We start from the raw sequence: 12634 nt of genomic DNA, 5'->3' as shown, positions 1-12634 counted from the left end.
CCTGTTCTTCAGGTATTCTCATCTGTTACTAATACAGACCTATACCTTAAGAAAGATATCTGTAAAAAAGAGAAAAGACAATTAGTATTGATAACTATTGCAACTTGCTCTGCTGCTACTTATACCTGGATATAAACTATGTTCTTTTAGAAATTGCTCTATTAATCATCTAGAATATTCATTAATTACAGCTATAGACTTAGCATGGTTATTTCAGAAACCAACTGTGGCAGAGACTGCTGGCTGTTCATCAAACTAATTTCTTTTTCTTCCTGGGCTAGACTCCATTTCATGGGTTGCCTTGTAGTTTGGTGGCTTGGGAGTGTTCTAGCCAGTGGAATGGGAATGGAAGTGATGTGCAGAAAACCTCCCTTGAGTGATCCTCCATGTTTTGCCCCTTTCTGCCAGCTTGATGTTGTGATTACGTGCTGAACACATCAGAACTTTAACATGGAAGAAACTTTATTCTTATAAATGCTTAGAGGAGACTTGCCTGCCATTCTGAACTTTACATGGATGAGAAATACACTTCTATTGCTGTGTGCCAGGATAGATTTTTGTATTTATTTGTTGTACCAGTTAGTGTTAACAAATATATTCATGTTTATGGTAAAGGAATTTTAGCTTGCTAATCACTCACTATGTTTTTGATACTATCTAATATTTCATCACATTTAATTCTCATAATAAGCTGTTGAAGTAGTTGTAACCATCGTTGCACAAATGAGGAAATTAAAGCTTAGAAAAGTTAAGAAACTTGCCTGAGACCTAAATTCTGCAGAGGGAGGATTTGAACTCAGATCTCCAAGTCTCCAAAGTGTGCTCATGATCTTTCCAATAAGCCATCCCAAGAGGAGAGTACGGTATAAACTGCACATAGGACACAGAGTTATTTGCCCATTCATTCATTAATTTATCCAACAAACACATTTTGTGCATACTTTGTGTCATGTTCTGTTCTAGACGCTGGAGACAAGATACCCTTGTTATAAAGGCAGAGAGGCAGTAACTTAATTTTTGTTACCTGATGTCCTGAAATTCTAAATGTGCCTTCTAGTTTAAGTTACTCCCAAGAAATGGTGGAAGTACAAACAAATAGCTCTCAGTATCTAATTTACTCATTGATAGTCAAGAACAGTGAATACTTTTCTTAAGCTGCATAAGTAACTAGTACTGAGAGATACTAGCCTTAAGAATTTCTGGCTTAATAAAGAATGAGGGCTTTGTCTTCAAAATTTAGGAGGGACATTCCCATGGATAAACATGCTCCTGCTGCCCATATTATTGGAAAGTGATGACAACGAAGAGGCGATCTCTAGCATACACTGTGTATGGAGTACCATCATATCACAATTGGCAGATTCTCCAAAATTCATGATGGCACAGTCTAAGAGAAAGAACAATGGTACTTAAGTAAATAATAGTTCTATAATAAATAATTATATAATAAAAGCTGATATGCTTTTATTACAGAGATTGATGAAACTACTAGAGTAGAAGTACAAAACACAGAAGAAATAGAAGTTTACAACTTTTCAAATACATGAAGCCCAGAGTATATAATCCATTGTAATTTATACAATATTTACTTTTAGGGTTTAATCCAGTTAAGATTTAATACAATCTGATGAGATGGAGAACTATTTTGAGGCAGTATGGCTCATAAGACAAATTTAGTTCTCACAAATATGTTGATGTTAAAATTGGAAACAAATGAAAATTGCAGTTGATAAGAGATATCTGGTAATTCAGAATATCACCACTCTCAGAGTTAAGTATTTAAAAGAGCTTTTGAGACACTCTTTTTAGCGCTGGTGTCATAGTGACTATTTTCTTAAAAATAAAAAGTGGGTTGAGTTATTATAGAATAAAAATCTGACCCATTTTTGTTACTCCCAAGCAAGAAATCTGTAACGGAATCACTTTGCCAATAGGGACTGTTAGAGGTCTGATAATTATGGTAATAAATTATATTTTATACACAGATAAACTAAATAGAATTAGGAGACAGTGTATATTTATTAATCAGTTCATGACGCGCTGGGAAATACGGAAGAAGGAGAAAAGCAGCAATTGAGGACTTTCACTCTCAGATGGATTGTATATATTAAAATGGCAAATTTTGTTCTGAAACGGTCAGAGAAGTTCTTCCCTTACAAATGGAGAAAATCGACTTAAAAAGCACTTTCTTTTTTTATTAGGTTTCATATTCCTGTCCACAATCCCAATAGATGTGCATTTCATAAAAGGTGTGGACATAGATGTATAAATACAACTCCCTATATAAATACCAGGGATATAGTGTAAAAGAATGACTACCATCCCAATGTTGTCAGGACATGGTAAGAGTAGGAAGTGCGCGTCAGAAGGAATCACTCTTCTACAGAAAGAAGCTAAAAGCACTAACAAGAATCTTGCATTGGGAGAAATAACAGGTACACCATCAAGGTTAGAGCCACGTGGCGAAACAATACGGTTTTTTCAAAGTGTTCCAGAAGCAACAATACATGGTGTCAGAAAAAGTAAACTTCTTTTATAATTTTATGGAGTATGATGTATAGTTAAAAAAAAAAAAACTGGCCATTTTGAAAAAAAAAGTGTTTCCATTGCAAATATCCTCAGAAGCCATGAACTTCAAAAGAAAGACATGCTATCTTCTTCGTAGTGAATGCAATACATCATGGCTTCCCCGAAGTCAATGAAAACTACTGTCTCTAAAAAGTGTGAAATTTTAAGGTTGAATTACGATGCTACTGCAAGCCGTACACTATGTGTGGTGATTGCTTACTGGAAGCCAAGGGAGGATGGCTCTTCCAAGAGAGGTGTTCTAGACTGGACGATAAGGTCTCCTAGGAGTCAGGAACGGTGTCAGACTCTGGACTGACCTCTGAGGCGCAGAGGGGTGGGGTCGGTTCCCGCCCAGCTCCAAGCTTTCCGGGGCGCGCCCCCCCAGGGCACCGCCCATCTCTGGGGCCACAAGTCCGGGCCCCTCACACGCCTGGCGAGACCTCCTTGGAGCTGCGGCGGGCGGGAGGAAAAGTCCCGGGCCCGGCTGCGCGCGGAAGGCAGAAGAGCCTCCCCTGCCGGGCCTCGGGTTCCCGCAGCGCGCCACGAGGGCTCGGGGAAAACCCACAACTTCCCGCCCAGGAACGACGCCCCGCTCCCGGCTTCGGCTGGTGGGGGGGGGAAGGGGAGGCGTGTTCTCGCGAGAGGAGAAGGGGCGCGGGCCGCCGCGGGCTTGGGGGCGCGGGGAAGCCCGCGGACTGGGGCCCGCGGGGAGGGGGCAGAGGCGGCGGGCCGGCTGGGGACGCGGGGAAGCAGCTCCCGCCAGTCGCCGTGCGCCAGCCCCTGACGTCAGGAGTTTTCCTCAAAGTCAACAACAAGCCTGCGGCGGCGGTGGTAGCGAGAGCTGATCAGCGACGGCCCCATAGGGAGGAGGGGGCGGGGAGGCGGCGGCGGGTCCCCCAGCGGGGCGCGGCCCGAGAGGAGGCCACAGACCCCCGACCCGCGCCAGGCCGCCGGGGCCCAGAGCCTCCACCCGCCGCCGTCTCGCCTCGCCGGCGCGACCCGGCCCCCGCCCGAACGGAGTTTTCTGGTGATGAATTGAATTTGTAGCCGAGATCCGATTCCCACGTAGAGTCTCCGCCCCCTCCCCCCGCCGCCTCCCTCCTCCCGCCGCCGCCGCCGCCGCCGCCGCCGCCGCTGCCGCCGCCGCCTCCGCCTCCGCCTCCTCCCGCTCCAGCTCCGCGGCCCGGCCGGCTCCCTCCCTCCCTCCCCTGCAGCCCGCCGCCTGCCCTCCCGCCGGCCACACCGGCTCCAGGGGGGCCAGAGGCTCTGCGGGGTGGGGGGAGGACAGGAGGGGAGGAGGAGGGAGGGGGACCCCCGAGTCGCCCCCTCTCCTCCCCCCCGCCCCCCGGCTCCATCCTCCGCCGCCGCCCGAGCAGCTGCGGGGCCGCCGCCGCCGCCTTTGCAGGTAACAGCCACCGCCCCCCACTCTCGCCCTCTCCCCGCCGCGCCTGTTCTCCCTCCGGGCGCCCCTTGGGCGGGGGTGGCGGTGGGTGAATGAGGTGGGGGCGTCCGGCTGGTCACCGCGCCGGGGGCGTGGGCGGGGGCTGGGTCGCCGGGGGCTGGGGTTGGGATGCGGGTGCGGAGGCCGGGGATGCCCGGCGCGGACGGACCGCACCCCTCACTTTGCTGAGGGAAGCTGAGGCGGCGGTGCGCGGGGGCCGGGGAGGGTGTTCCTGGCCTAGCGATGCGGTCCGGGTCTGGGCCGCCCGGGCCCGGCGCCTCTGGTCTCTGCGCCACTCTCGATCCAGCCAGCTCACCCTCCTCGCCGGCCGGCGGCTAGGGGAGGGGGCCCGCTCGGCCTGGGGTGGCGGCGGGGTTATGTAACGCGGGGAGAGCCTGTGTCAGGGCGTTCGGGTGGGGGAGGGGGCTGTGTGCGCGTGGGTGGGGGAAGGCAGGGATGCGACGGCTCCCCGGGGTCTTGTTCTCCACACCCCCCCACCCCGCCGCCGGCGCACAGGAAGAGACGGCCCTGGTGGGGTGGGGGTGTGTGGGAGGTGGGGAACGTGCTTGTCTGTGTTTTTAATAGTAGTGGGGTTTTGATCCGCTCCGGAGTTGTGTGCTAAGAATAGAAATGTACGGAAGATGCTGGCTTTGGCGGATCCAGTGATGCTGTCGCTGCTGGCGGCGGCGGCGGCAGCGGCGGCGGCGGCGGCGGTGGCGGCTCTGGCTGCAAGTAAACAAACCAGCCTCTTCCTCGTCCACCTCCTCCTCCTGCGCATCGGTCTGCATCAGCCATGATGCTGGTGGGGCCCATCCGAGCCCAAAGTTGAAGCGGAGCTGGTTGCTGTGTTCACCCTGACTCCTAGGCGGGGTCACCCCTTGTTTGGGATTTCCCGTGAATCTACAGTTAGGCTAGATTGAATTTCTTTGGGGCCCTGTTTTCAATACCGGTATTTACTGTTTATCTTCTGAAAGCAGAGGAAATGTTTACCCATAAGTCAAGGCTGGGATACTCACGTTTCTTCCAACAAAATAATGTTATGAAAATAAAACCAACACGTTTCATCAGTGTGGTAATTGGTTGAAAGCCCAGTAGTTTGTAATGGATAACGTTTCCAAGTAGAAATTCAACAGTGAAACCCAGGTATTTATATTAATTACTGGTGTCAATAAAATGTTCACACTTTTTTAGTTCATCACGAAGCTGAAGAATGTGGAATAGTGACTTTTTTTGTAGTTAATACGTTGGCAACTGCCTCAAATCATCAATTTAGATATATGTTCCATCTTTGGTAAAGCATGGTCATATAATATCTTTTAGCGGACTGTAAATCATTAGACAACTACTGGGCTTTGTTTTTGATGGAAAGTCACTGAATTAGGTTATGCATTGTTGGAAAATAGTTGAAAAAGCCAAAGGAGGAAGAATTCCATGAAGATGGTTTAGGAAACTGTCTTCAGAACTTGTCATGGCGAAATATGTGTAAATGAATAGGAATATTACAGGAGGTGGTTGTCTAAAACGTGAAAACATCTTTTATTGGAATATTTACTTATTAGTATTACTAGTTTTAAGGTATATGACAGGATGCACAATTATTTGCAAGATAGAAGTCAGGACTGTAGATTTTTTTTTCCTTTGCCGATACATAGTCTTGACTTTGAAAGTTCACCAGTGAGATTGTATCTGAAGACCTGTTTTTTGTTTTTCTCACTAGGGTTTATCCCAATATCTTTGACTGGTTTGAGCTTTTAATTTTAAAGTGAGGGAAGTGCATATATCACACGAATGAGACAACATTGGAAGTTAGGTGAATGTAAAGCTTTATGTTTGTACTGTGTATTTGCAATATGTAGTATGTTTTCTTAGAGTGTTTGAAAAATAATGTCTAAGGTAATTCTGCAAAATTTTTGAAACTATTATTTGTATTCATTTTGTCTCCTACTTTTAGCCGTTCTGTAATGATTACTTTAGTGAATTGTTTTCCAACTTAAAATTAATTTTTACTTTGACTCTTAGTTTAAGTTGTGTATGTCAGAATATTGCTTTGGATGTTTTTGTTTATGTAACTTAAATGGCAGTAAAATATTTTAAATAAGATTTCATTCATTCATTCAACAGATATTAGAGTGTGACTGTGTGGTAGGGACTGATTTGATTAAAAACTTTTACTATTTACATTTCATCCAGAAGATCACTACTATTAGGCAGTGAATTTGTTTTCAGAATCACTGCAAATCTAAACATGTTTTCGTTAAACATATGGGACACATGTACTTAGCATAGAATCTTGTGCAAAGTAAGGATTTAAGATTTTTTAAACTCTAGCTTTCTATTTAAACATAAGACATTCTTACAAAAAATCAATGGAAATTTTCAACTACTGAGTTTTCTTTAAAAAGAGGAACTGGTTTTACAAATTAATTTTGTGGAAGTTTAGAATTTACTTAAACTTTGCATATTTTTATGAAAAGATGGCTGTACTTTTCTTTTGTTGTTATTTCTTTTAGTACTATAATTCACCCTTGGGAAGATAAGGCAATTGTTAATGATGTGTTAATTGGATTTTTAGCATGATTGATAGGGTCTAGTCTTTATAGTGTGATTAAGTTTCAAGCACTAAAAAAATACTTAACATAAGAATATATGACTAACATAAGATGCAAGACAGAAAAAGAAACCATTTCATTTTGACCAAATCAGTCGTGTAATTTGATTTGCATTTTTAAGTTAATGTAAATTAATGCACATGATTAATTTTTGTAGATTTGTGTTAGATTATTTAAATTATTTAAAATTTCTGTTTTTCACTCCAAGTTTCAGAGTACGCATCAGAATTCTAAATGTTCATTTTGTATACCGTGTACTTTTCTGTAGTTTCCAGAATCATCTGAATCATCTGATGTTAACTTACATGTTTTATCATGGTCTATTATGTATGATAGAGCTACACTCAATTTAGAGTTAAGGCTAGCCAGTGCCTGATGAGCGCTTGCATGTGCCAGGTACTGTTATATGTGCTGAACATGTATAAATGCATTTAATCTTCACAATAGCCTGTTACACTTTTGAAAGTGATTTTCACAGGAGAAAATACTTTTTCTGGCATTGTAAAAATTTGTTTCATTTTAACTTTAGTAATTTTGAAACACTTTTTCTTTCAGTGTTTGTGCTAACCTGTTTGTACCTATTATTAGAATTCACAATGACAGTGCTAAATTTCAGTAAACTTGTACAGTATAATTTCCACAGAAATCAAGATAATATAGTAAAACATATTGACTGATCTGTAACTTTTTTTTCATTTCATTTCTTTCAAATGCTGAATTAAATGCCACAGATGTTTACATGTTTTTTTGTAGCACCATAGTCTTTGAACATGTTAGATGTAAACATTTCCTTTGCCAGGAAATCTTCAAATAGTAGTCGATAGGTAAATTAGTGTATGCATCTTGACCTGTAGATCTGTTTTTTAGTTCTTTCCAATACTCTGTTTATATTTATTTGTCACCAATTACAGATATTTCATACTTTTAAATGGGTATATTTTGCTAATATTCAGAGGGAAAAGTAAAAAAAAAAATTATTGGAAGAAATCACTGGGAGATTTTCAAATGAGAATTTTTCTTCTCTATGTTAATTGAAAAAGCCTCTGACTATATTTGGGAGTCCAGGGGATGAGAGAGGGAGGAAGATGGTATTTTTGCCAGTAGTGGAATTTAGTCCAAATTTTGTCTGAGTGGAATTGATGTTTGAATGTTTTATCTTCTCAACTATATATTAACCTTTTGAAGACAGGAACTGTGTATAATCAGGATACTATCACCTAAGATGCCATCTATAAGTGAAATAGATCCTCAGTAGCTTTAAACTTAAAGAACGGTAAATAAGAGCTATTTAGAGTTCATCTAATGCTATACTTTTATTTTTATGGCTAAGGAAACTGAGGCATAGATAATTCAAGGACCTTATACAGCATTAGTCTGGACCAGGCAGAGTTGGGAATAGGGACCCAAGTTTCTTGTCCTGTCCTGTGCTCCTTCTAATGCACCATTGTAATGAACTTTGTTACAGGATTCCATACCTACTGGTTAACTTTCAGTTTAATCAGGAGTAAAATCTGTCAGGCTGATTAATGGCATTTTTATGTGTGTGGGTTCTTTTTGTTTTATAATCATGGAGGTCCCTGAGTCAGATTTTAGAAGGATTTTACAGGTGTATTGGAAAAATACCGCCAACTGTGCAACTAAGATTGTTTTGGTAGCAGCCCTCAACCTGTCCATGTGTTGTTACATAAGTGCTTTCATATAGAGACAAGCTACATTTTACATGAGAAATGTAGGGGTGAATTTGTCAGTAGCTTGTTCAGTGGTTTAGGTGAGCCAGAGGAATCCAATAAGCATTTTTTTAGTTGTTTCAAATTAGAATATTAAATATGTCACCCAGCACGAGTTGCTTTTTTTTACTTGATTAATAATGGATGTGTTGGTTGAAATGGCATGCAAAGGCCCTAAACGGGTAGGGAAGAGGGGGGAAATGCTTTATTGTTTTGTATACATATTTCAAAGTTTATAAAGCTGATTTTTAAGAATTGGCAATTTAGAATAACTGATATTTTGGGTGAAAGTTAGAAATCTTGCCTTTGCTTATTCAGGTATTTTCCCATAGTGTGAAACAGTGACGATATCTATATAGGAAGAGTTGAAAGAAAATCCACAAAGTGTATTATTGTAGTCTGAAGAGACGAAAGGTATCCAAAGTATATAGTTTGTATGGTTCACTTCCCTATATGATATGTTTTTAGCAGGATAACAACTCTTAAAAGCACAGACTGGCTTAGAGTTATTTGAAGTGGAGATCAGGTTACCTTGAATTTCCCTTCCACTTCACTATTTTTCCTTTCCCTCAAATCCTTTGAAAAGTTTCATTAGCCTTATGCATTTATTATGGCATACATTAGTTTCACCTATTTCTTAAAATCAGTAAATATCATAGAATTACACCATGGTTACCCTTGACCATCATTTGTTTTTCAAAGTAGCAACTTTCTATTGTATTTGGATATCAGTTCTTCATTACATTAGTTTGGCTAGCATATCTAAAGTATATAAAAAATGTGGGTGCAGGGCAAGTATATTCTACATAGTATTAATTATAGCCAAATGTATAGTAGTTTATAGAAGGTTGTATTATAGATTTGTATCATGGCTTTTAACTTAGAAATTAACATACAGGAAATTATTAACCTATGAATTTTGCTCTATAAAATAGAATTGCTGGGGGTGCTTTTTAACTTTATGTCAACTTAACTTTTAGTCTTCTATTAAAATTTCATTTGTGATGCAGTAGTTATATTTAATTTTTAATTTATTTGAAAACATGCTTTACTGGACTTCTGAAATATAATTTGTTACAGAAAAAAATGTTCAGAACTATTCACAAATGTACATGTTTTTGAGAGCTCATATTGTGTTATTTTGTAGAAAGCACAACAAACTGATAGAAGAAGTTACTTGTCACTAACTTGTTATGGTAGCTGTGAGGAAATGTCATTGTTATTGATTGGTTACGGTCTTCTTAGGTTCAGAATTGTAGATGTGATAGCTACTGCACAAATTTGTTTTAGAGTTAAATGAGAAAATGTATGTGAAAGCACTTTGATAACAAATTATTATAGGTTTGGAAAAGATATTTGAAATACTTAGTTTTGCTTGCCCCGTGTATACTCAGTTATAGTTCTTGTCCCAGAGTAGATAATCAATACATCTTTATTGATTGAATGAACATATGTGTGTGTATATATATATATATATATAAAACGTTTTCTTGCGCAAATGATATTTTAAACAGATGTTTGAAGAACTTTATTGCTTAAAATTGAATGGTTGGCTACTGTAACGAAACAGGTATCTTTTAAAAATTCTTAAAAGTATCATGAAGAAAATACCCTATTCTTTCCCTTTTTCCTCCCATAATGGATAATTTTGGGCAATGTTGATGCTTGATTTGTTTGGGAATTGAAACTTGACCATCTCAACAAAAAGAGTCAAAAAATGTCGAGAAAAGAGGTTTATTTTAATGTGTGTTAGGCCTTAAAATTAATGGAGGTCTATAGGAAACATACTTTAATGAATAGGGAAGAATATTTATTTCAACTTTATTTTTTTGTAGGTGCTTCCGTAATGTTTAGGTTCAGGTTTGTTTTTACCATGGCTTCATACCATTCTCTGTCGACTTAACAGTATTAATTTGCTTTGTCTTTATTAGGTATCTAAAGCTGCATCTTTGTTCTTTCACTCATCCATTCATTCATTTATTCCATATTTGTTGAGCATCTCTTATGTGCCAGGCAGCATTAAATTGCTTTAGTAAATAATAATGCTGTTGAATGAGGTAAAGGATGTGAAAATGTTTTATAAATTGTAAAATGACATTCAAATGTAATTATTATCATTATCAAATTCTCAGGTTATTTTGTATGAAAATACTTTTAGTGTAACTGCTTTGTGTAATTATAAATTGAATCTACTAAGAATTTTATATGAAAATTTTTATAAGAATGGGAAAAATTAGATTACCCAGCAATGAATGTTTAACGCAATAGGTTTAAAAGAAAAATAAACCAAATTTTTTTCTTACAGCTCATTGGATAGAACACATTTCTAAAGAAGTTAGGACTGTAGGACTCTACCTTAGGAAGCAGATTACATGCCTAAAGTACAGCCCATCATTTAGCAGATTAGTGTTTTTAATAACATGGAAGACTGAGTGGGAGAGTGTATTTGACTTGGTGCAAGAGTGTTGCCACTATAGGAAAAGTAGATCAAAGAATATAGTTTACTGCTTGAGAGTCAATAGCGTTGGTTCTATACTAAAGACAGTGTTTATTTCTAGCTTATTGATCATATTCCTAGAGTAGTATACCTTTGAACGTCTTTTAAATTGTGTTCAAATAATGTACCATTTTAGCCAGAGGTGACCCAGAGCAGTTTTAAAGCTGAAAATTATGAATATGGGTGGAATTTGGTAACATTTTAAGATGCAAAATGGATAAAGCCATCTCTATAGTACCTGATTCACTGGCCCTGTTGAAGATGATAAATTTTGTCCTGTTGATTTAATATACATTTAAAAAGTTTAAATGTATAGGCACTGATAAACATCTTTATCTAAAAAACTAGTTTTTGGAAACAGTTTCTTTATAAAACAATTCATTGATTTTGGATTGATCTGAATATTTCAATATATTGTTTTGTCCTGAAGAGGCAGTGCTAGTGGAAAGTGTGTACCTGTTTTTGTGGTCTTGATTCTCTTATAAAGTAGCTGTATGACATTGGGCAAGTCACTTCATGTGTCTTGACTTCTGTTTCCTCAACTGTAAAATGAGGGTCCCTTCTAGCTTTAAGATTCTATCAATGAAATGTCCCCTTGAAAAAAAAAGAATCAATTTTGAAAATTTGTTTTTCTAGTGTTTTATATAATGGTATTATAATACAAATTATTTTAATAGGAAAATATTCTATATATGTTTATTGGATGTGTATTATTTTTTGTTTGTTACTAAGTGTTGGTTGCTGATCTCTTCCCTTTCCAATCCCAAGGATATTAAGATATGAATTTTCATTTACCCAGAGTATACAATTTTATAGTCAGAAACCAAGAATGGCTTAATAGATGTGAGGCCTCTTGCTGTAAGTACCTACCAAAGAGAAGGTCTAAGTGCAGTTCTTCTAAAGACATCATTTTGCACTAGTGTCCCTAATACTTAACTTCCTTATACAGTTGACTCTTGACCAGTACTGGGGTGGGTTGCTTCCCTTACCCCAACCCCAGTGTCAAAAATCTGCCTACTGCTATCTCTGTCTCAAAAATAAAGGAATTGATAAATGACTTATCCAAGGGCAGGGAGCTGAAACAGTTTGGATAAAATAAGGATTCAAACTTTAGTTCTTTTGATTCTACATATTGTGGTCTCTAATCGAACACAAACTTTTCCCCACACTTAGTTTAAAGATCTGTAAAATGAAAATGCAGGTACTGTATTTATTGAAAAAAATCCATGTATAAATGGACCTGCACAGTTCAAACCCATGTTGTTCAAGGGTTAATTGTAATTATTAATGTTGTATAAAGAGTTAACCCTTTCAGTTATCTAGCTTCATATTAAGTAGCCAGTTGACCATGTTTTTTCAGGAAGTTACATAAATCAAATTAAAATGATGTTTTGATTCTTTACTGAAAGCTTTTTTGTTTTTGTTTTTTGCCTGTTTTTAATGGTGAAATGGGTCTTGTCTTGAATTATGTGGCCATTTCCTATGGCTGTTTTTCACAGTGTGTTCCGCTGGATTTCAATACATGTTACTAAAGGAAAAAAAACGCCCTGTGTGTATTCAAGTAAGTTTAGGATTTGCTGAGATAAGTAAGGTTATACATTATATATTTTGTACCTTTAATATGGTAATAGTGTTGTTTCAAGAGAAAGACATGGTTTATAGAATTTCACAAACTTACTTGACCAAATAATTATTTTTCTTTTTCTTTTTTTTTTTTTTTGCGGTACGGGGGCCTCTCACTGTTGTGGCCTCTCCCATTGCGGAGCACAGGCTCCAGATGCGCAGGCTCAGC

The 12634-nt window shown here is 39.3% G+C and overlaps 1 protein-coding gene across 3 annotated transcripts in view; it reads left to right on the top strand.

Moving 5' to 3' along the window:
* The first annotated feature begins 3707 nt into the window (after positions 1-3707).
* AKT3 (AKT serine/threonine kinase 3) overlaps positions 3708-12634 on the top strand; it is a 379537-nt gene continuing 370610 nt past the window's right edge. Inside the window, exon 1 of one of the 3 annotated variants that reach the window (XM_067030723.1) lies at positions 3708-3973. The gene's annotated coding sequence lies outside the window, so the exon portion shown is untranslated. The remainder of the gene's footprint in view (positions 3974-12634) is intronic. The other 2 variants (XM_067030721.1, XM_059079103.2) reach the window with 2 other exon arrangements.

Source organism: Kogia breviceps, chromosome 1 (assembly GCF_026419965.1).
Source record: "Kogia breviceps isolate mKogBre1 chromosome 1, mKogBre1 haplotype 1, whole genome shotgun sequence".
NCBI classification, from domain to species: domain Eukaryota; kingdom Metazoa; phylum Chordata; class Mammalia; order Artiodactyla; family Physeteridae; genus Kogia; species Kogia breviceps.
The sequence above is the reverse complement of the archived record's forward strand: the minus strand, read 5'-3'. Positions and strand labels throughout refer to the sequence as shown.